The sequence below is a fragment of the Lissotriton vulgaris genome, chromosome 2_1 (genome assembly GCF_964263255.1).
Source record: "Lissotriton vulgaris chromosome 2_1, aLisVul1.2, whole genome shotgun sequence".
Lineage (NCBI taxonomy): Eukaryota > Metazoa > Chordata > Amphibia > Caudata > Salamandridae > Lissotriton > Lissotriton vulgaris.
This window is the reverse complement of record NC_141687.1, coordinates 1698693342-1698716303: the sequence shown is the minus strand read 5'-3', so window position 1 is coordinate 1698716303 and position 22962 is coordinate 1698693342. Positions and strand designations below refer to the sequence as shown.

Here is a 22962-nt window from a genome sequence, read left to right as displayed (position 1 = left end):
GATACAGGACTCAAGACTGTATGGTAGGGGAAGGTGAGAAATACTTTAATTTCTTTAAAAAGCCCTCACCCACCAACCTAGTTGGTTGCATGCTTTATCATTAGGCCCACCCAGTGACACCAAATGTGTCCTGAGTGTGCTACAACGCCTGTATTACAGTGGAGCGGGTATTTTGCTGAGTGTGCAGTGATAGTGAAGTGAGGGTGAAATTTAAAAAATATCCAGTGGTCCCAATACCCAGAGGGTTTTCCGTTAATATATGGGCCTCTGGTAGTAATAAAAACAAGGCGGTGGATGTAGGTGGAGTGATAGTTAGGAACTCCTGCATCCAGTGGGCGGTCTACATGTTTCAGCCAGGCCTTTCATTAATAACTGGCTTTCATCAGGACCTTAATTATGTGAATGTGAGATCTACACTAGAGGTGAGTTTATGACCTTAATGTGTTGCACGCGCTAAGGTGCCTTGACGTCAACACGCCCATAAAGAAATTCAAGTATTTCTCATCTTCCCCTACCATACAGTCCTGTATCACGCATAAATAGACTAGTCCTCTTTGATGACACATAAACACAGGAATAGGCATGACAAATCCATGCCACGGACAAACGGGGAGTAAGAATACAATAGAGATGATTGAGACAGCAAATGGGAAACCTATGTTCAGGCCGAAGCCCACAACGTATATACAACATGTTTCTTCGAGACAGTGCATGCACTGTTTAGCTGAGACCTAAAAAACAATTGCTTACATTATGCCAAATAATGTAAATAACATTGTTATTACATTGTTACATGATGCCATTTGTAAGTGGAGAACTGCTGTGGGGAGGCCGCTTCTCTATGTCGATGCGTTTCTGCTGCACTGCTTTCAGTGCTCCAGCCCACAGAGGGGCTAGGGAACATTACACACTCAGCTGGTGATGTGTGAAAAAAGGCAGGCCTCACCTGGCACCAAGTGTGCATGGCTGCGCTGCTGTGCCAATAGCATTGACAACGCTTTGACAACGCCTATAGACATTAACATTGACAGCGACTATAGCTCTCAGATTGCGAGACCTATTGCTTTGCCATTGCTTGTTTTTCTGTAGCAAATGTGGTGACCTTGGGTTTCCGCAACTCGGGAGAGAGAAGGAGCGAGGCTGATATGTGGCTGGGTAATATATGGAGAATCTGGCTGGGTGGGTCGATCATAATTGAAAATAAAATGTGGCTGTAACTTCTCTGAGGATCAGTGGTAATACTGAAGGGGCAGTGCTTAATTTGAGCCAATGGTTTCTGGTGCTCGGCATTGGGTCTTAATTGTCAGCACCGGGACCTATGACAGTCTTCCACATGGTGGAGCTGTTTTTTTATAACTTAGAGATGAGCACAACAACTGTTGGTTACTAATTCAGTATACATTAAGAATTACTAATACTTGTTGCCAAAGCCATTCTTTTATGTTTATGTTTATGTGTGGCGATTTTATAAAGTGTATAGCTGTCCGAAGGCTTGCCAGCACTGAGAAGAGAGAGCTATTGGTGACGGAATCTGAGAGAAATCATCATGGCAACAGCCAAGCCATATGTTTTTTTCCTGAAGCTGGGTTAATCTTCCAGCAGCCTCAGTTCTCTGGTCATGAAATTCCACATCTTCAGGACCAGGAATGAGAAAGATCTACCTCCCCATTTTGATCTCTTGATCCTCAACTTCTTTATGAGGCGGTCATAAGATGACCTGAGGGACCTCTTTGGTACATAAGAAAAGAGGAGCGTGGTTCCTTGAGCGTGGTTGGACCCCTGCTATTCATAGCCTTATGAGCCAGGCGGAGGGATTTTAATTTGATCCTGGATTCGATGGGCAACCAATTAAGCTGTTTCAAGCAAGTTTTCACTGATTCTTGTCTAGGTGTTTTTAAAAGTAGCCTGGCCGCAGCGTTCTGCACCACCTGCAGTCTGTTAATAACATATTCTGGAGATCCCAGGTACAGGTAGTTGTCCTATGATCTTAAGGATCATTCGGAATATACCAAAGCAGGTAGCTGCTACTTTTTTTTACTTGGATTTCCATTGAAAGATTATCCAGCCCGATGCCCAGATTCTTTATTGATGGTTTGGGGACAGGGGGGTGTTCCTCAGTCTTCTTGACAGTTAATCATGGCATTTAGTTTTAGACTAAAGCTAGCATCCACTTAGCCACCTTTTGCATACAGGGTACCAGTTGGAGGTGGTTTGAGTTCGGCCCTTCCACCACTGATACCACCAGTAGTGTGCTGTTCCCATATGACACGATCAACAGCCCAAACTCCTGGACATTTTTTGCCAAAGGGTGCATATATATGTTAAATTGTGCGGGGCTGTGAGACGAGCCCTGTGGGACTCTGCATGGGACTTACATTGTATACACAGGTGGATTCCATTATCTGAAATGATCTATCACTCATAAATGAGATAAGCCATTGGAGGGCTTTGTCCTGGATGCCTAACCCCTCAGCCTATGTATCAGGGTGAAGTGATCCACAGTAATAAAAGTTGCACTTAGGTCTAGAAGGGTGAGCAGCCTTTACAACGCGGGAATTACCACGCGCTGCCATTACCACGCGCTGCCATTACTACGCTGCTTTTACAACGCAAGTCATTACAATGACTTGCGCTGGAGGGTGCTGTTGGATAGGGAACAGTTTAATTTTCTATCCAACACCTTCCCTACTGTAACGTGGACTGGAGTTGGAATAGAAAATTAAACTATTCCACTATCCAGCGCTTACAGTGCAAGTCGTTGTAACGACTTGCGTTGTAAAAACAGCGTTCTAATGGCATACGTGGTAATAGCCCGCGTTGTTCTGTCATACAACCGTCTAGAAGTAAGACTGCGACTGAAGTCCCTTGATCTAGTATCCCTTTAAGCTCCTCGGTGACCACTAGAAGAACTATTTTCTGTCTTGTGTTGTGGTCGGAAACCCATCTGAGTCTTGTGTAAAATGTTAGACTCCTCCAAAAACTGTGAGATGGTATAATTAACATGTTTTTCCTCTAATTTTCCCAAGATGAGTAACAACGAGATAGGGTGAAAGTTTCCCAGTACGCCTTGATCTAGGTGGGGCTTCTTCAACAAGGGCCTCACAATTGCGTGTTTCCACTTCTTTGGTACTATCCCAGTTTTGAGGGATAATGAGAGGAGCTCTGTTGTGGCGGAGACAATGGAGCCCCCGCCCTGGAGTAAGATATACAGGGGGTGCAGGATCTTGGAGAGAGCCTGAATTAATTTTGCACAAGAGGAGCCTACTGTTTTCCTTATTCAGGGCAGTAAAGTGATCTAAAACACATGCGGCTGCCAACCTGGTGTGGTCAGCTCCTTGATATTGATCTGACTCATGGGAATTACCCTGCCGTGATTCCTGTCTGCAAGGAGACTTCCCTTGCAGTGAGTTGTAGATGTTTTCAACTTTATTTTTTTTAATGCAGCTAACTCGTTACATCTCTCCTTCATTGATTGATGAAGAGAGTTGCCTTGCTCCGTCATTGTCAGGGATTTGACAATCCTAAATAGTTTCCTGGGGGAGTTGTCCACCCTGTTGATTCCCTCCTCAAAGTGCTTGGCCTGGGCTTGCTTAATTTCATTATGATAGTGTCTGATGGCTCCCTTGCACTAGATTTTTTGGGCGGTCATAGAACTTCCTCCACTTCCTTTCAAGTTTCTTACAGTACTTTTTCATGGAAGTTAAATGACTAATAAAGCAAGGGGCTCTTTTGGTATTACATTGAGCCCTTGGTCTAGATTTCTGAATACATTGGTCCTACGCTTGGTTGATCCAATGTACCAAAGCGTGTCAGCCTCATCTGGGTTGTCTGTTGGGATGGGAGTGGAGGACTTCAGGATCTTAACCCATTTGTCTGATGTAAGCTTGGGCCCGCTTCTGTCTGGATTCAAGATGGAGCTAGAAGAAATTCATATAGATGTTTTTGTAAATGAAAAAGGGATAAAATAGTGGTCTGGCCAAGGAACTGGGATAGGTGTATTCACATGGATTCTTGGATCATTGGAAAAGATGGGATCGAGAATATGCCCTTTCTCATGTGTGGCGGAGCCAACTTATTGGATAAGTTGCATGGCTTCTAGATCTTGTAGAAGTCTCTTGGTGGATGGGTTATTGGGTTCATCGATATGTATGTTAAAATCGCCAAGCGTGGTGATGAATCCTTTTCCCACAATAATGCTGGCTATGGAGTCAGGGAGAACATCTATAAATGTGCTGCACGGCCCTGAAGACCTGTAGATAAGAATTCCGGAAAATGAATATATGGGAGAAAATGTGACTTTAAATTGCAAAAAGTCACAGTTAATAAATTGCAAGGCGTGTAGTGGAACATCTAAACTCTTCTTTATAGATAATGGTGATACCGCCTCCTATTTTGCCCACCAATTTTGTTTACTGATACGATAGCCCAGGGCCACGACAATATCTGCGGTTACAAAAAAAAATGCAGTTCCATAAACAGATCCTAAAATTGAAGCAGTGGAGGGATAGTGTAATTTGTCCTTGCTCTTGGGGAGGGCTAAACACATGAGAAGGCATGACAAATGCAAGCCATGGACAAATGGGGAGAAAGAATATGAGGGCTATGATGGAAACAGCAAATGGGAAGCCTTTGAGCGGGCTGAAGGTATGTACAACATATCTCTTTGAGATAATGTATGTGCTATGCTATCTAGCCGAGACCTGATGAACTCCACAACACTTGCAGTCTCCGAGCCAATTAATGACGGGGACTTCGCTGCCTCTCGTTTTGTACATGATTGTGAACTTTTCTTCTCTCATCTCACACTGTTGATATCTTCCTAGACCTGCACTGTATACGTTCCAACCCACCCATCCATACATTTAGGGCCTCATTATAATAGCTGTCTGACTTTTGCCCAACCGCTATCCTGTCCGGAACGGGACGACCCGACTAGTTGTGGGCAGTCCTGCAATCGGGAGTCGGATGCGACCGCCTTCAAGGTGGTAGCAATGTGTATTCTTTGTATTGCGGCGTGTGCGGCGGGCTGTAGGACATGCCGCTATACAAAAAACCCCCACATCTGACCTATCCCTGCACCATGTGGCAGGCACCGCATGATGATTGTCACTTAGTGCAGGAATATGGGGGGGGCACCTATCCCCCAGTGCCTATATCAGAGGTCCAGGGGCGAAGGGATGGCCCACTAGGGCCCCAAGTCACTCGCCGCCTGCCTTTTCATGGTAGGTTAACCGCCATGAGATGGCCAGCGGAAACTGACATTGTAATCCCTACGGCGATGCCTGAGTAGGCACTGCCACCATTGTAGGGATTACAGTCCCTCTGACGGTCCAACAGGCTCCTTGAGCCCATTGGATTAGTGTTGGACGGTCTCTACATCCGCCGACCATCTGCCCGCCATCCTAATGCGGCGGATGGTCTTGCATGGTCCGATGGCGGTGAGACCACCACTGATGGCCTGATGGTGGTGGTTCCACCGCCATCGTAATGAGGCCCTTAGTTAATGCTGTTCCTGTACTTTACTCTTTCCAGCAGGTTTTCTTCCACATACTGATCTATGCTTCAGCAGAAGTCCTATACCTGCATTAACCTATAAGCCAGAGGGAAACAATGTGGCGTTACGGCCGAAGCTGCCGGTTTAGGAGCAAGGTTTGAATAACAGTGTCAGCTCAACATCTTGTGTTTCTGGGAAAATCACTTACTCTCTGTGCCTAAAAAAGTGCGACCTTGTGGAATGCAACTGGAGCTCATGTAAATCGCTTCAATGACTATGGGCCAACTTTGCGTTACATAAAACTGCAAAAAAGGCTCAGGCTAGATAGCATAAGAAATAATAACAAGCATTATTTACTACAGTGCTGGTGAATAGTGTGGAACTTCTGTCTGCGCAGGGATCTCACTTTACCTACCCCTCATAATAAGGGCATAAGAGGGCAAATATGTGGCATGCAAAATTTTATGTCGCTCCAAAATATACACATAAGAACAAATGCAGGCACCACAGAGGTCAACAGGGGAAGAACACCCGGGCCCAAATTCAAGTACTCACCGCGGTGCAGCTCCCTGCTCCTGTCCGGAGACAAAGCTGTACGTCACAGAAGAGGTGCAGTGTAGTAGCGCTTTGGAAGATGAACATATCGACGCTGAACCTAACTTCTAGCGACTCGCCATTGGAGTCCACTGTAGTGGGAACCACGTTTTCGCCTGCACACCTGAGGAAGGAAGAGCCGGGACACTGAGTGCCATGCACTGAACCCTCCGAGCTGCAAAGGTTTCTAGGGCACACATTCTACATTGTACAGGTTCCACCCTTAGGAATTCCAGATCGCATGAATTAAGCACCTGCAGCATCAGGCAGTTTGTGTCATCTTAGCATCTGTATATTCTATGACATTTTACAGCACAAACCTTGTCATTCTAGGATATGCTGCTGTAACCTTGGAATTGCTAATTGCAACACAAGAAATGTAATATATTGCATATTCTGCCCCTGCCTTACATTGGACAGACACAGCAACTGATAAAGGCTAGGATGAGCCAACACTGTAGCCGCATCAGAGACTCTGTAATCAACGCCCCATTAGTCAGCCACTTCAACGAAAAAAACCACACAGCAGATGGCATAAGGTGGCAAGTCATAGATAGGGCCTCTATTCCAGAAAGAGGAGGAGATCTTACACAAATTCTCCAACGACTAGAATGTCGTTGGATAGAATATACTGACTCGATATTGCAGGGATTGAATACCGTGGAGAAGTGGTGAGAATTTGTCACTACACTGAGCAACTATCCTTAGTACATGTCAAATAGTTGTATAATCAGACAGCACTGTACTAATTTTTCCCCACATTTACATTTATCTATAGCTGGGTAAAACACACACATGGCATGTACACTACTGGAAATGGCATTCCATTGGAAACAGGGGGTTATATTGAACATAACTTCTAGCTAACTCCTTGCCAGCACTAATGGTTGTATAACATATAGGTCTCACCACCGGGATTGGTTAGAAAACACAATGCAGGGCATTGTATTGTATTGTATTGCATTCAATCAATCAATCAACAGAATTTGTATAGCGCGCTACTCACCCGTTAGGGTCTCAAGGCGCTGAGGGGGGGGGGGGGGACGCTACTGCTCGAACAGCCAGGTCTTGAGTTATTTCCTTAAGGAGAGATGGTCCAGGGTCAGCCGTAGGTGAATGGGGAGGGAGTTCCATGTCTTGGCTCCCAGGTAGGAGAAGGATCTTCCTCCGACGGTGGATTTGCGGATTCGTGGGACTGAGGCGAGGGCGAGGCTGGCAGAACGGAGTTGGCGGGTGGGTGTGTAGAATGTGAGTCAGCGGTTAAGGTACTTCGGGCCCGTGTTGTGGAGAGCCTTGTGTGCATCGGTGTGGAGTCTGAACGTGATCCTCTTGCTGACGGGGAGCCAGTGCAGGTCTTTCAGGTGGACAGAGATCTGGCTGTGGCGAGGGATGTCCAGGATTAGTTGTGCTGAGGTGTTGTGAATGCGCTGGAGTCTTTTCTGTAGTTTGGCTGTGGTTCCAGCGTAGAGGGTGTTCCCGTGGTCCAGGCGGCTGGTGACGAGGACCTGGGTGACCGTCTTCCTGGTCTCGGTGGGGATCCATCGGAAGATCTTTCGGAGCATGCGCAGGGTGTTTAAGCAGGATGAGGAGACGGCGTTGACTTGCTTGGTCATCGTGAGGGAGGAGTACAGGATGAAGCCTAGGTTGCGTGCGTGGTCCGTTGGCTTGGGTGCGGTTCCCAGGGCAGGGGGCCATTAGGAGTCATCCCAGGCGGAGGGAGATGGTCCGAGGATGAGGACTTCCATCTTGTCTGAGTTCAGTTTCAGCCGGCTGATCTTCATCCATTCCGCGACGTCTTTCATTCCTTCCTGGAGGTTGGCTTTGGCAGAGGCGGGGTCGTTGGTGAGGGAGAGGATCAGCTGGGTGTCGTCGGCGTAGGAGATGATGTTGAGGTTGTGTTGGCGTGCGATGGCTACGAGAGGGCTCATGTAGACATTAAAGAGGGTGGGGCTGAGTGAGGATCCTTGCGGAACGCCGCAGATGACTTCAGTGGCAGGGGAGCGGAACGGGGGGAGGCGGACTCTCTGCGTTCTTCCGTCGAGGAACGAGAGGATCCACTCCTGGGCCGCTCCTTGGATTCCGGTGTTGCTGAGGCGCTGTATCAGGGTGCGGTGGCATACGGTATCGAAGGCTGCTGAGAGGTCCAGGAGGATGAGGGCGGCAGTTTCTCCGTTGTCGAGCAGGGACCTGATGTCGTCGGTGGCTGCGATGAGGGCGGTCTCAGTGTTGTGGTTTGCTCGGAAGCCTGACTGTGAGGGGTCGAGGGATCCGTTGGTCTCGAGGAAGGCGGAGAGTTGTCTGTTGACGGCCTTCTCGATGACTTTGGCTGGAAAGGGGAGGAGCGAGATGGGGCGGAGGTTCTTGAGGTCCGTGGGGTCCGCGGTGGGTTTCTTCAGGAGGGCGCTCAGCTCGGCATGTTTCCAACTCTCCGGAAAGGTGGCGGATGCGAAGGAGCTGTTGATGATGTTCCGGAGTTGGGGTGCGATGGTGGAGTCGGCTTTGTTGAAGATGTGGTGTGGGCAAGGGTCGGTAGGGGAGCCGGAGTGAATGGTGTTCATCCGGCGGGTGGTGTCTTCAGTGCTGACCGGGGTCCAGGTGCAGAGGGTGGTGGTGGGGGTGTTGGTTTGGTGGTTGGGTCCGTGGTCTGCGCGCCGAAGCTGTTGTGTATGTCGGCGATCTTGCGGTGGAAGAATGAGGCGAGTGAGTCGCAGAGGTCTTGCGAGGGTGTGATGTCGTTGTTGCAGGCGCTGGGGTTGGAGAGCTCTTTAACCATGCTGAAGAGTTCCTTGCTGTTGTGGGTGTTGTTGTCCAGTCGTTCTTTGAATGTTGCCTTCTCGGTGGTGTGGATCAGCTGGTGGTGTTTGCGGGTGGCGTTCTTGAGGGCGGTCATGTGTTCTGCTGTCTTGTCATGGCGCCAGGCTTTCTCGAGGGTGCGGCAGGTTTTCTTGGAGTTTTTGAGTTTGTTGGTAAACCACAAGGCTTTTCTGCTGCCGGGTCTGCTGGGAGGATTTTTCAGTGGTGCCAGTTCGTCAGCGCAGTTGATGAGCCACTGTGTGAGGTTGCGGGCTGCTTCGTTGGGGTCCGTCGTGTTGGTGGGCGGGTTCTGGCTGAGGGCGGTGGTGAGCTGGTCAGTGGGGATCTTACTCCAGCTTCTGCGGGGAACCTGTTGTGGATGGTGGTGGGTCGTGGTTCTCCTGAAACTGAAGTGGACGCAGCTGTGGTCTGTCCAGTGTAGTCCGGTTAAGTGGCTGAAGGAGATGTGCTTGCTGGAGGAGAAGATGGGGTTGAGCGTGTGGCCGGCGTAGTGGGTGGGGGTGTTCACCAGTTGCTTGAGTCCAAGGTTGGCGAGGTTCTCCAGCAGGGCGGCGGTGTTGCAGTCCTTGTTGTTCTCCAGGTGGAAGTTGAGGTCCCCTAGGAGCATGAAGTCTGTGGAGGTGAGGGCGTGCGGACTGATGAAGTTGGCAATGGCTTCGCTGAATTGTGTGTGAGGTCCCGGGGGTCTGTAGATGAGGGTGCCTCTGAGGGTGGTCTTGGGGTCGGTGTGTATCTGGAAGTGTAGGTGCTCGGCGGCAGTGAGGGTGTCGTCGGAGTTGGTCGTGATGCGGATGGTGTTCTTATGGACGATGGCGATGCCTCCTCCAGTTTGGTTGACGCGGTCCGTCCGGATGATCTTGTAGCCCTCCGGGATGGCTATGGCGATGTCGGGTGCTGAGGAGGCGTTCATCCATGTTTCCGTGAGGAAGGCGACGTCTGGAGATGTTGAGTCGAGGAGGTTCCAGAGTTCGACGGCGTGCCTGTGGATGGAGCGAGTGTTGAGCAGGATGCACTTAAGGTGGTTGTTGCTGGGGCTCGGATTGGCGGGTGCGGTGCAGGTTCGGAGGCAGGTGAATTAGCAGGCTTGGCAGGTGAAGGGTCCGTGGGTGCGTTTCGGGGTGGCTCGGTAGCAGGCGGGGTTTCGGCCGGCATTGAATGCATGGAGGGTTGTGGCGTCGTAGGTTCGTCGGGTGCGCTGGCACCGACGCGGACCAGGGGTTCTGGCGCTGGGCGCGGTCCAGGCGCGGACAGGCGCAGACGGGCTTGCCTTTGGCGCGCCTTCGGCGCATGATCGGCGCGCCCGCTGCTTGTACGCGCGATCCCCGCCATAAATGGCGAAGAGGGTGGGAGGAGCAGCTGGGAGGCGGGAGCGGGGTGGCGCGGGGATGGGGATACAGAAGGAAAAAAAGGGGCCGGGCTGCAGGGGAGCAGCGGCAGGGAGCGGGGAGGGGGCACTGGTGGGAAGCGGTCACGAGGGGGCAAGGAGCGAGGAACACAAACAGGGGGCAAAGCAGGGGGCACAAGGAGGAAGAAAATACGCACAGGGGACGACGGTCACAGGTCACAAGGCAAAAGACAAAAGCCTATGCCACAGGGGCAGTGGCGATTGAGCGAGGCAGTCAGGGAGACCGGGCGCACACAGGGGGAGCCGCGCGGCGGGTGGAGTGACCTTCACAGACCAGGGTCAGGTCAGGTCACGCTCACCGTCGCGCGGGCGAGCCCTAAATAGCCGGTGGGAGGGTGGAGCAGCTGGGAGGCGGGAGCGGTGTGGCGCGGGGATGGGGATGGGGATACAGAAGGAAAAAAGGGGGCGGGCCGCAGGGGAGCAGCGGCAGGGAGCGGGGTGGGGGCACTGGCGGGAAGCGGTCATGAGGGGGCAAGGAGCGAGGAACACAAACAGGGGGCAAAGCAGGGGGCACAAGGAGGAAGAAAATACGCACAGAGGACGACGGTCACAGGTCACAAGGCAAAAGACAAAAACCTATGCCACAGGGGCAGTGGCGATCGAGCGAGGCTGTCAGGGAGACTGGGCGCACACAGGGGGAGCCGCGCAGCGGGGGAGTGACTTTCACAGACCAGGGTCAGGTCAGGTCACAATTGTAACAAAAATTGTAGTAACTCCACCATACTTGTATAGAGTTGCAACCGGCTGTAATGTCAAAAATATGCTACCCTACAATTCAGATTGAGCATACAATATTCCTGATATTAGAACAAGGGTTCATACCTGTCAACTACCCTGCTTGCAATCACTACAATGCATATCCAATAGAGCATTTGTTGAAAAAGGAAAGCGAAACAATCCAATGTGATCATTTCAGCATGTCGTAAACAATAAGCCCAAATAGGATGAAGAAATTGTACATATTAACAGAATTACATGAGCATTGTATACAATATGATTATCATTTACATCTGTAAAGTTTTGTACACTGAGCGGTTCGTCATACATGTGATATAACAAAATGTTTAGAACACGCAATTTAGTGTCCTGATGTCAAGTACCAATAATGGATTATCGTACGGTGTGTTACACTGTAATACCAACCTAATCAGCCACTCTAGGCACAATTGTCAATTGTGTACCCTGAATGCCTCATCACACATGTGTTATGAATGCTGTTTATCATATTCTTGACTAAGTAAATAATGTAGAGTACTTGAACTGACGTCCAATACCAAACAATGGGCTAGCGCGAAGTTGAGAAGCCTGCCATACCCACCAAAACACACACCGTAGGCAATAGGTACACCAATCGTCTTGGCGCTATTATGAACAAGACTTTTCACAGGCACACATACCATGCAAACGACACACAACATCACTGTTCTTTTAACACAATGGTTATTGGATATAAGTAAGCGCGCATTAAAACTAGGACACCCGTCCTGTCCCCACACTCAATAGAATCATCAATTCATCACGGTAGGAATGTCCGCAATCTATAATTAATATCCACGCACATTACTTGCCCTTAAAGAACTTGAATGGGCTTTACACATGCGTCAGGCAGAGGTCTGTTTTCTGTTTTCATTACTGATAACAGAAATACAGATCTTATCCACGAATAACACTCTGCGGCCGGGTCTGAACAAAGACTTTCGGTGGGAAGGCAGGCCTTTATAAATCCAGAGCAAGCCTTGACCCCGTGTCATCGTACCTGAACAGACAGACACACGCTGTCCTGCTACTTGGAAGGATTGCCACGGGCTGCAGTTGATTCATTCTCCATAAGAGGTAAGCGGGGACACACCCTGCTGTTGAATGCTGCTAGCGCGGTGGTAAATCACGTTTTCCCGTGCGCACAATTTTTAATGCATTGACCTCTTCTTTTAGACACCAAAGTGAGAATATTCTCACCCTCCATATGATAAAAGTATGCCCTCATCGTAATTGACGACAGAAATAAGAAGACTGCTTCCATTCATGCGCTCAAAATCGGAACTCGGTAAGCGCTGAGCTTTTAATTAATATTATGTTCACCCCACTACAAGTGTCCCCGTATTATTATCAATGCACTTGCTCCCCCTATCTACAGACCCGTCTTGACAGCTCTTTGATCGTGCCATCCTCCGCATACGTGGAGCCCTACATTGTGCGCATTCACGTAATAGCCGGCTCACCACTCACCTCACACTTTGGGTAAGTTCCAGGTCTGTTTCTAGTTGCAATACTATGCTATGCCTCCAACCCCTACTATTGGAATACTAATTACTCGTTTTTCTTACATGTGTAGCTCCCAGCTGGGACCCATGTGAATATCTTTTTTCTTATCCTATGCACGGTGCCACACGCTCCACACAAGCTGGTCCATTACCCTTCATATACTATATAAACGAAACCTTAGTTCTACTATATAATACCAGTTGCTTAAAATGAGCCACATACTGACATTATCCCTCATCTTCTCATAGGTGTCCCTACGATCATAGGTCCTGAAGAGATCCTACACTGCACACAGGGTCGAAACCCGTCGACAAGTTGCATAAACGAACCTTTGTTTACCAGCACTGATCACTGTATTTAGTGCTGTTCACTGTACATATATATGTTAATGGTCATTTATATGAAGCATTGGAAACCTTGTATATATTTCACATATATGTCACTAATTTCCTAGGTTCCGTTTTTCACTGGGACACCTCTCACTCAGAACTATATGTTCAAATGTATTACTTTGTAACAGTATTTCATTTCAAGGCTTATATAAATATTTTTGATTCAAAAACAAATCACAGGTGTATTTACTTCCTTCTCTCTCCAATATCACTATAACCCAATATATTGCCATTGTGCCCATATACATTGAGATTACTTCATTAAGTGTCCACAGGAGCCTTTGTTTTTTGATAATAAGTTTATTACCCTGGTTCCTTGTGAGAAGGTTTCCCTTGTTCCTGTCCTGAAAAAGCTTCTACGGCACACATTCTACATTGTACAGATTCCATCCTAAAGAATTCCAGATTGCATGAATTAAGCACCTACAGCATCAGGCAGTTTGTGTGATCTCAGCATCTGTTTATTCTATGACATCTTACAGCACAAACATTGTCCTTCTAGGATCTGCCGCTGTAACCTTTGCCTTTTGAAAGAGGCATGCTTTAGTTTGTTAATGCCACTATTGCCTTATATGTTGCTGTACGATGTGGTTTGTTACACTCGCTATTGAACCTTCTGGTGTTTTGTTCAGATAGCTTTTATCCCAGAATGTTCTGTACCAGGGTTTCTTACTGCAGTCTTTGCCTCTTAAAATGCTCTGGACTATCACTATTGATTTCGTTCCATAAAATATTGATCACTGTGGTTTGTTGCTATAGTTTTTAGTTCAGTCATTGCCCCAGTTCTAGGTACGTTTTTAGATGTAAATGATCTACGTAGTGCCAAGATGCCCTATGAGGTTAAATCAGTGCTGTCCTGGAAATAAATCAATCAGGTAGAATGCTGAGCTTTCTTAATGAGGTTTTAGATCTATGAAATGCTTTTACATTCTGGATTGGTACTGTGGTAAAATGATATGCTGGGCTGGCTGTTGCATTTTTTTTGCTTTGTAGGTTGGAATACGAAGTATCTTTCTTATGTCTGTTTTTCCTCGTAGGATGTTTGCTGCGTGGTTTATTACACGGTCTATTGCTCAAGCGAATCCTGCACACTAGGCTTTATGTCTGTATGTAATTCCCCATAGAATATAACTATAGACAGACAACAGAATGGGCCGTGTCCTGTCCTGTTAGTATAGTTGGATGGAATGTAGTGCATATGATTTGTTAATGTTGCCCGCAAAGACCTCTCTGAAAAGGTTTGTTACAGTCATTATTTCCTCGCACTATAAGTAGGTAAAATGTACCCTAAATTTCGCTTTATTTGAAATTGGTGACTTTTCATGAAATTTCGTGCTAAACAATTGTGTGTGCAATTTTTGGCCACAGAAGAAGAGCTCATGCAGAAAATGTCTCCTCGAGAAACATTTTCTGCTCAAATCAGTCTCCTGATAGTATCTTCTATGCATTTTTTATGCGTGGTATAGTATACCCTCGTATGAAAAAAAATCACCCTAAAAGCCTAATTTCATGAACGTTTTATCAAATTTCACGAAGTTTCCTGAAAACAATTACACAATATCCCACCGCAACTTTTAATTCTATGGCATAATCTCCTACGCCGACGACACCCAGCTGATCCTCTCCCTGACCAACGACCCCGCCTCCGCCAGAGCCAACCTGCACGAAGGGATGAAAGAGGTAGCCGAGTGGATGACGACCAGCCGCCTGAAACTGAACTCTGACAAGACGGAGGTCCTCATCCTGGGCTCTTCACCCTCCGCCTGGGACGACTCCTGGTGGCCTCCCGCCCTGGGCACCGCACCCAAACCGACAGACAATGCACGCAACCTGGGCTTCATCCTGGACTCCTCCCTCTCCATGACCAGGCAAGTCAACAACGTCTCCTCGGCGTGCTTCAACATCCTACGCATGCTACGGAAGATCTTCTGGTGGATCCCCACCGAGACCAGGAAGACCGTCACCCAGGCCCTCGTCACCAGCCGACTGGACTACGGCAACGCCCTCTACGCCGGCACCACCGCCAAGCTCCAGAAGAGACTCCAGCGGATCCAGAACGCCTCAGCCAGACTCATCCTCGACATCCCACGAACCAGCCACATCTCCGGACATCTGAGAGACCTTCACTGGCTCCCCGTCAACAAAAGAATCACCTTCCGCCTCCTCACCCACGCACACAAAGCCCTACACGACCAAGGCCCGAGCTACCTCAACAGCCGGATCAACTTCTACGCTCCCAAACGCCACCTCCGATCAGCCAACCACGCCCTCGCCGCCGTCCCCCGCATCCGAAGAGCGACTACAGGAGGAAGGTCCTTCTCCTACCTGGCCGCCAAGACCTGGAACTCCCGCCCGACCGATCTCCGCCTGACCCAAGACCACCTCTCCTTCAGGAAGAAGCTGAAGACCTGGCTGTTCGAGCAGTAGCGGCACCCCCCCTCCCCCAGCGCCGTGAGACCCTAGGGGTATGTAGCGCGCTCTATAATTGTCATTGATTGATTGATTGATGGCTATTTCCACGGGTCGTGCTGTCACTCAGAGTTTGTTGTCAGTTTGTTTCGGTGTCCTGGTCCTACACAAAACTACTGTACACTGTTGGGTGTCTATATTCAGAGACGTCTGGCAAGGGTTCCGGGGAGCCTAATGCAAGAAAGGAAATGGCGCCCTCTGTTTGGGTAGTGAAAGACAGCAGGTTAGGGGTTGCTCCTAATTGAAGCGACCTTGTGGTCACTGTCAAGGTGTGAAAGACAACTACAATGGGGATGCAATGGGCCCTCACACTCCTGGACGCCAATACCACTCTACCCGTTACAGTAATGATTTTCCCATGGGCTAGAGTTAGTTTTTGTTATCCCATAGAAAAGTGTCCCCTTTTTTCTGTTAATATGATTTGTAGCTATAGTTATTGACTCATAGCCACCCCACGGACATCTTAACCCCTTGGGCGCGGCCGCGATTCTGCGCCTGTGTGGCAGAATCGCGAGTGGGCGGGTTCATGACAGCTCCCAACCGTCATCAGCACACGCCCACCGTAGTGCATGACGGCTGGGGGCCGTCATCAGCATCGAAAGGGTTAAGCAAGACAGCCTACTGTTGGAAGCTTCCGAGCTAGGGACTGCCTTTTGGCCTAATCCCGAGAATAAGCCCCTTCATCTAGACACCCGACCATCGGGTTCCAAAGGAATCAATATTGGGACCACATAGTGAAGGGTCTGGAAGGGTTATGGTTATGGCCTACTCGCAGAGCATGACATATGGAACGCTCACACACTGGTGGATTCAGTGGTCGAAGTGGGGGAAAAAAAAGTAGGGGAACTGTGGGTGGAGATCAGGGGGCGGAATAACCAGAGGATTGGGCTAGTGGGCGGGGTCAGAATTTTGGCCAGAAAGAGCAAATCATTCTACTTTGTGGTGTTTGTTTGGCATGTCACTACCCAGTTACAACTTATTACGATATTTAATTTAACCAATGGATACACATTTATTTGAGGTTTAATATGAGTTATTGACATTAAAATACATTCACAAAGTGGGATTCGTTTTTAATCACAGAATGTCCCAAATACGCTTAAAAGTGGAATCATAAGCCATTTGCCTCCAAGCCATGGAGTTTCTGTCATCAGCACATCTTCCTTTTTCTACAATATCAGCTCAAACATGAATGGCAAAATATCCTAAGTTGCAAATGTTTTCTATACAATTATGGCTCTGCAATATTTGACACATAATGCATCACCTGCTGCATAATTTGACGAATGTAACTAATAAGTTGTTTGAAGATCAAACGGATCAAAAAGTTACTAAAAAATGTGACTTGTGTTTCTGCAAAGTGAACAGCCCTTTGAAAAGGTTCACGGATCACCTTTCTCACTGCTGCATTTGTATGTTACACTGCTACTAATTTGGCAAAATCTTTGCAGACTGTTAGCATTTGTAAAAATGTCAAAATAATAATGTATCAGAAAATATACACTGTTGAAGCCTGGGGACCATAATAATTGGGTGATTCCGTCCCGAAGTATTTCTTCTACAACTTGTTTTTCCACTGGGGCAATAAGTCCCCATAGCTCACTGTGGATATGTTAAAAGATGTAAGACATACCAACGTTGTAAATAGGTGCATATAATAATACATCACATTGTAAATAGGTGTATATATATAACATAAGATTGTAACAGGATACTCACCACCTATGTTTTTAACCCATTGTCTTTTAGCTGTCCTCATAACGCATTGGCGTTCACCTCACGTACTTAAATATTAGGTTCTGGAGTCATGATGAGACTATGGCTATGCATGAGATGAACTACAGCATCGCAAATGTTACCTTTACACTTTTGTCTCTCACAACAGGTAGATCCAGGTTGTTAAAAGGTACTTTTGAGTAATAGACATGACTTCAGGGAAACCATTGCCTTTTGAATTTGGTGACTGAAATCGGCAGCAGCAGTGGGGGACACGGACTGGGGCTGATTTACGAACCCCCCCAAGGACTTTTCATCCACCTCTCGTGTTTCCCGCTTCACGGGAAATGCTCATACCTGGGGCCACTCCCAAGGAAAGGCTGAGGGAGACTATGTCACCCACAAGGCAGTGCAGCACAGCGACAACCTCCCGCAACGCCCAGAGCAGAGCTGGTGTTTAAAATCAACACCGGAACCGCGCTTCGCGGGAAACCTTTGCCTTTTGAATTTGGCGACTGAAATCGGCAGCAGCAGTGGGGGACACGGACTGGGGCTGATTTACAAACCTCCCCAAGGACTTTTCATCCACCTCCCGCGTTTCCCGCTTCGAGGGAAACGCTCGTACCTGGGGCCACTCCCGAGAAAAGACTGAGGGAGACTAAGTCGCCCACAAGGCAGTGCGGCACAGCGACAACCTCCCGCAACGCCCAGAGCAGAGCTGGTGTTTAAAATCAACACCGGAACCGCGCATCGCGGGAAACCTTTGCCTTTTGAATTTGGTGACTGAAATCGGCAGAAGCAGTGGGGGACACGGACTGGGGCTGATTTACGAACCCCGCCCAGGACTTTTCATCCACCTCTTGCGTTTCCCGCTTCGCGGGAAACGCTCGTACCTGGGGCCACTCCCGAGAAAAGGCTGAGGGAGACTACGTCGCCCACAAGGCAGTGCGGCACAGCGACAACCTCCCGCAACGCCCAGAGCAGGTGTTTAAAATCAACACCGGAACCGCGCATCGCGGGACGCGCCGGGCGAAGCCAGGGCCAAGGGTGGGCCCGTTTAAGCCTGTTCAAGACCGGACAAGGATGAGACGGGCCACCCCCTTAAGATTTCTACCAACAGCTCCATGAAAACTGAGGCCAGTGATTTTTTTGCAAATTGATTTATTTAGTAACGGTCTGTCCGACGTATCTTGGGGCCCATTCCACTGCATAAAGATTTATACATCAACTTATAATGGCTACATCATCACCCCTAGGAGGAAATGGTAGAAGAAGTACCGGGGGTTCTTTAATGGGCACTTTGGATAATTTCTTGATACGAGTATCAAGTGCCTTGGCTAAAGACATTGAACTAACTGAAAAAAGACTGTCTATGGACAATCTGTCAGATAACTTTTCAGATAAAAGGCCATCTATGGGAAGTATTGCAAGGGCAAAATCTCCAGTTGCTCAGGGATCGGAGCACCAGGATATACAGATTTCTAGTGAAGAGGAGGATGATAGTTATATCTTACAGCCAGCAGAGCCATTTGTAGGTCGGAACTCCATAGAAAACGCGACAAAAACTGGGACACAGAAGAACAAACCCCAGAGGAAGCCCCCCTCACCCAATATAAAGACAAGGTCAACCGTCAAAACAGGGGCGGCATAGTTACCGCACGTCCCTATAGCGCTTAAAAGGAAAAGAACAGGGGTACAAAAGCAAGCTGCAGAGAGAGGGGCAAAAAAAGCCAAGGATGCTGCTTACATGGAGAACCCCGTAGTCGGTAATGTACCGCGCTCTTATGAACTGGCCCCAATAAATGAAGGAGCCAACCCACAGATAAATAAGGAAGGGGCTGTTGGGGGTGAATCACCTTCTTTTTGGAAAATCCTGGAAAATCCTATTAAAAAGACAATTAAACCGATTCACGACAGACCGGACAGGATCGAATCAAGACTGGGGTGTGTGGAACTCTTGCTTGCATCAATACAAACAAGGGGTTACCAGCTGACTTTGGTTCCCCGCGCAGCCGACTTAACGCTGCGGCGGGAGGTTACCGATCACTCTCACTCCCTCACGCCACTTTGGCGAGCGCCGAGGCCACGCCCCCTCACCGAGGCCATGCCCCCTTCCTCCCTCCCGCCCCCTATAAGTCATGTGCCACCACCGAACACGCAGCGGACAAGCGCAGCTGGCGCGACAAATGCGCGCCGAAGGCGCGCATAAGGCAAGCCCGTCTGCGCCCGTCGGCGACCGACCGCGCCTAGGGCCTATGCCAACCCGCTATCCCGGACCACATTAATATTCATCGGCGCAACTAATTGGTCTCCAAGGCCCTTGGCCTATTGAAGCCTCCCTGTCCACCCACATTAACAACTTGGGACTGGCAGCCTCAGCCGCTCCTCCCGCTTTTCATGCCCCGATTCATCCGCTTCCTCTCTCCACCCTCCCCTGTCCCGTCCCTCTTGCCGGGCCTAGACATGCTCCTCTCTCCATCTACTACCTTAATACACGCTCTGCAGTCAAGCACTGCCACAAACTTTCCGTCTTACCTGATCTCCATAAACTGGACCTCTTATTTCTTACGGAGACTTGGTTCCGTGATTGTTCTCTCCCCATCCTATTAGCTTCTCTCCCCGCTACCTACTACGCTCTCCGAGCTGACCGGCCACCCGGCAAATCAGGCGGGGGTGTCGCCCTGATTGCTCGGAAGGATCTTCCATTTCAACCCCTCAGCTTTCCCCCGATCGGTACATCTGACTTCTTAGTCACTCGTTCACTTTTCTTTAATGTACCCCTTACTTGTTTACTTATGTACCGTCCCCCCCAACCTTCTCAAACCTTTCTTGACGGGTTTCAAGAACTTGTGGCCACCCTAGCAGTCAACAACTCTTCCGTTTTGGTGCTAGGTGACTTCAACTTTTGGCCCTCAGATCCAGCTGAATGCTCCACCTCCAAAGAATTCTCCGAAACTCTACGCTCCCTTAATTTCACCTCGCATGTCCATTCCCCTACGCACACTCAAGGCCATACCCTCGACCAGATCTGGTCTCTGAACTGCCCTATTACGTCTCTGTCTATTTCCCCTTGTCCCTGGTCTGACCACTCTCTGATCTCCTTTCTCTCTCAACTTGGCCCACCCTCCAAGCCCTCGCACCCTTAAAATATCTGGGTACGATCCTGGGGTCGGGTAGATGTGGCCTCTCTAGCCTCCTCTCTCTCCTCTTCCAGCCCAGACCTATCTGGTCTGCCCTCTTCAGAACAAGCCAACTCCATCAATTCTTGGCTACTTTCAGCCTGTGACTCCATCGCCCGCTTAGGCGGGTCTCCTCTAGACGGACGAACGACTCCAACCACTGGTTCAATGATGACCTGAAGGCGCTAAAACTTTCAGTCCGCCACGCAAAACGAGCCTGGAGACGACAGTACTGTCCCATTCTCAAAGCTCAGTACACCTCCCTCTTGCAGCAATACAAGAAATCTATTCTGTCCTCCAAAAAGGACTACTTTTCCTCTAAAATCCTAGTTGCAGAGAATAAACCCAGAGAAATCTTCTCTATTATTAATAAACTCGCTTACTCTGACGGAACCACTCTCAAACCCACCCCCTCTCATCCGCTATGCGACTCCCTGAATTCTTATTTTCTGGATAAAATTGCAACAATTAGAGCCAATATCCTCCCCCCCCTCTTCCTCTTACCTTAACCCGCCCTGCCCCCCATACAGGCTTGTCTCGACTCTCTCCCTCTACTAACAGAGGAATCCCTTCTCTCCCTCCTCCCTCTGGTTAAATCTGGGTCCCCACTTGACCCGTGCCCTGCCCATGTACTCTGTCACATTTTCATGAACTGCCCGTCACCCCGCTTACTTTTCTCAACTGCTCCCTGTCTCAGGGTGTGGTTACCCCTGCTCTCAAAACCGCTATAATCCTCCACATTCTAAAAAAACCTAGCGCGGACCTCTCTGTCCCCGCCAACTATCACCCTATCTCTCTGCTCCTCTTCCTAGGGAAAGTACTCACCACCTATGTGGAAGAAAACCGAATCTTGGCTCCCCGCCAAGCCGGATTTCGCCCAGCTCACTCCACCGAGTCAGTCGTGCTTTCAGTACTTGACAACCTTAGAGAAGGATTGGACAGTAACAGCTCCCAGGCCTTGGTGCTACTCGACCTCTCCGCCGCCTTTGACACGGTGGACCATTCCATCTTACTCTCCCGTGTCGGGGCGGCGGGGATCGGAGGCTCGGCCTTGGTCTGGTTGTCCTCCTTCCTAAGTGATCGCACCCAAGCGGTCCGCCTGGGCGATTTCTTGGCTGAACCTCGGAAGGTGTTATGTGGGGTCCCTCAAGGCTCCTCTCTTTCCCCTTCACTTTTCAATCTGTACATAGCTCCCCTTATCTTTGCTCTTCAACAAATGGAGGTCTCCGTATATAACTATGCGGATGACCTCCAGCTCATATTTTCTCTCTCTCATTCTCCTGACTCTAAATCTAATTTTCAATCTACAATGCTCTTTATCCGGGACTGGATGAATCACAACCACCTGAAACTAAAACCAGATAAAACAGAGCTGGTTTTGACAGGTGGTTGCTCCAGTCCCTGGTCCCCCCCTCTTCTGGCCCCCTTCCCTTGGGCCCTCTCCATCCCCCTCTTCCTCTGTTAAAACCCTCGGTATTAAAATTAATGATCAACTCACTTTGCACTCCCAGGTGAGTTTGGTGGTTTCCTCCTCTTTTCTATCTCTCCGTACTATCCGCAAGGTTTCCCGCTTCTTCTCCTTCACGGCCCTAAAACTCATTGTACTTGCCATGGTCGTCTCTCGCTTGGATTATGCCAATGCCCTTTATCACGGCATGCCTGCCTACAATGTACGACGACTACAGCTGGTTCAGAACCAAGCTGCCCGCTTGGTTTACAACCTCACCAAATCCCATCACGTCACTCCCCTCTTAAAATCCTTGCACTGGCTCCCCATTCGCGAACGCTCCCAATTCAAGGTGGGCTGCCTCGCCTTCCAGGCCCAGCTAGGCTCTTCTCCTGCTTTTATCTCTTCAGAGATCAAACCCTATGCCCCCACCAGAGAACTTCGCTCCTCTTCTCAACATCTGCTGATTGCCCCCGTTTTCGCCAAAATAAATGGGGAGGCTCTAAATTCTCTACCCTTCCCCCCATCTTCTGGAACTCCCTCCCAGCCCAACTCAGATGTTCCACCCAATACTCGCTCTTCAGAAAGGCTTTAAAAACCTTTCAATTCTCCAAAGCCTTCCCCCAATAATCTCTCACAAGTCCCCCCCTGTTATTCTCGCTTCTCAAGGACTCAACATACTGTAGCGCCATGGAACCCTCAGGTGTATGCGCGCTTTATAAATAATTTAAAACTCAAACTCATCAGGGTAGTGACCAACATGGCAAGGCTACAAAAGCACCAGGACAAAATATTGAGTGTAACACCACTAATAACAATATTAATGTTTTAGCGAGTTCTAATGCTGCTTTAGTAGGTTGTCAATCACCCATAGCAAACAGGCAAGGGACAGTCGAGGGTTCATCGTCTAGTTCAGTAGGGGAAGGGGGAACAAAACGAAGAAGTATGGATGTTGGTGGCGTGTCTAGCAATCATGTAGCTCAACCATCTGTGGTACAACCCCAGCCTGTGTTTAACTCAACCATAAATCACCCGGTAACTACACTGCAAACAATAGATTTACCCCCAGACTCAGCACCCTACGTGGTAATTCTAGCAGGGGTACCATCGCTTGAGCAGGGGAAGAGGGAAACATATAGATAGTTAAAAAACAAGTGCATTTATTGGCTTAACGAAAATCGCCCTTTGCC

The 22962-nt window shown here is 48.9% G+C and overlaps 1 pseudogene across 1 annotated transcript in view; it reads right to left on the bottom strand.

Moving 5' to 3' along the window:
* The window catches only part of LOC147733126 (pancreatic secretory granule membrane major glycoprotein GP2-like), a 225747-nt pseudogene that overhangs the window by 66204 nt on the left and 136581 nt on the right, over positions 1 to 22962 (bottom strand). The window contains exon 7 of the transcript XR_015308702.1: positions 6050 to 6212. The product of XR_015308702.1 is annotated as a pancreatic secretory granule membrane major glycoprotein GP2-like (transcript). The remainder of the gene's footprint in view (positions 1 to 6049; positions 6213 to 22962) is intronic.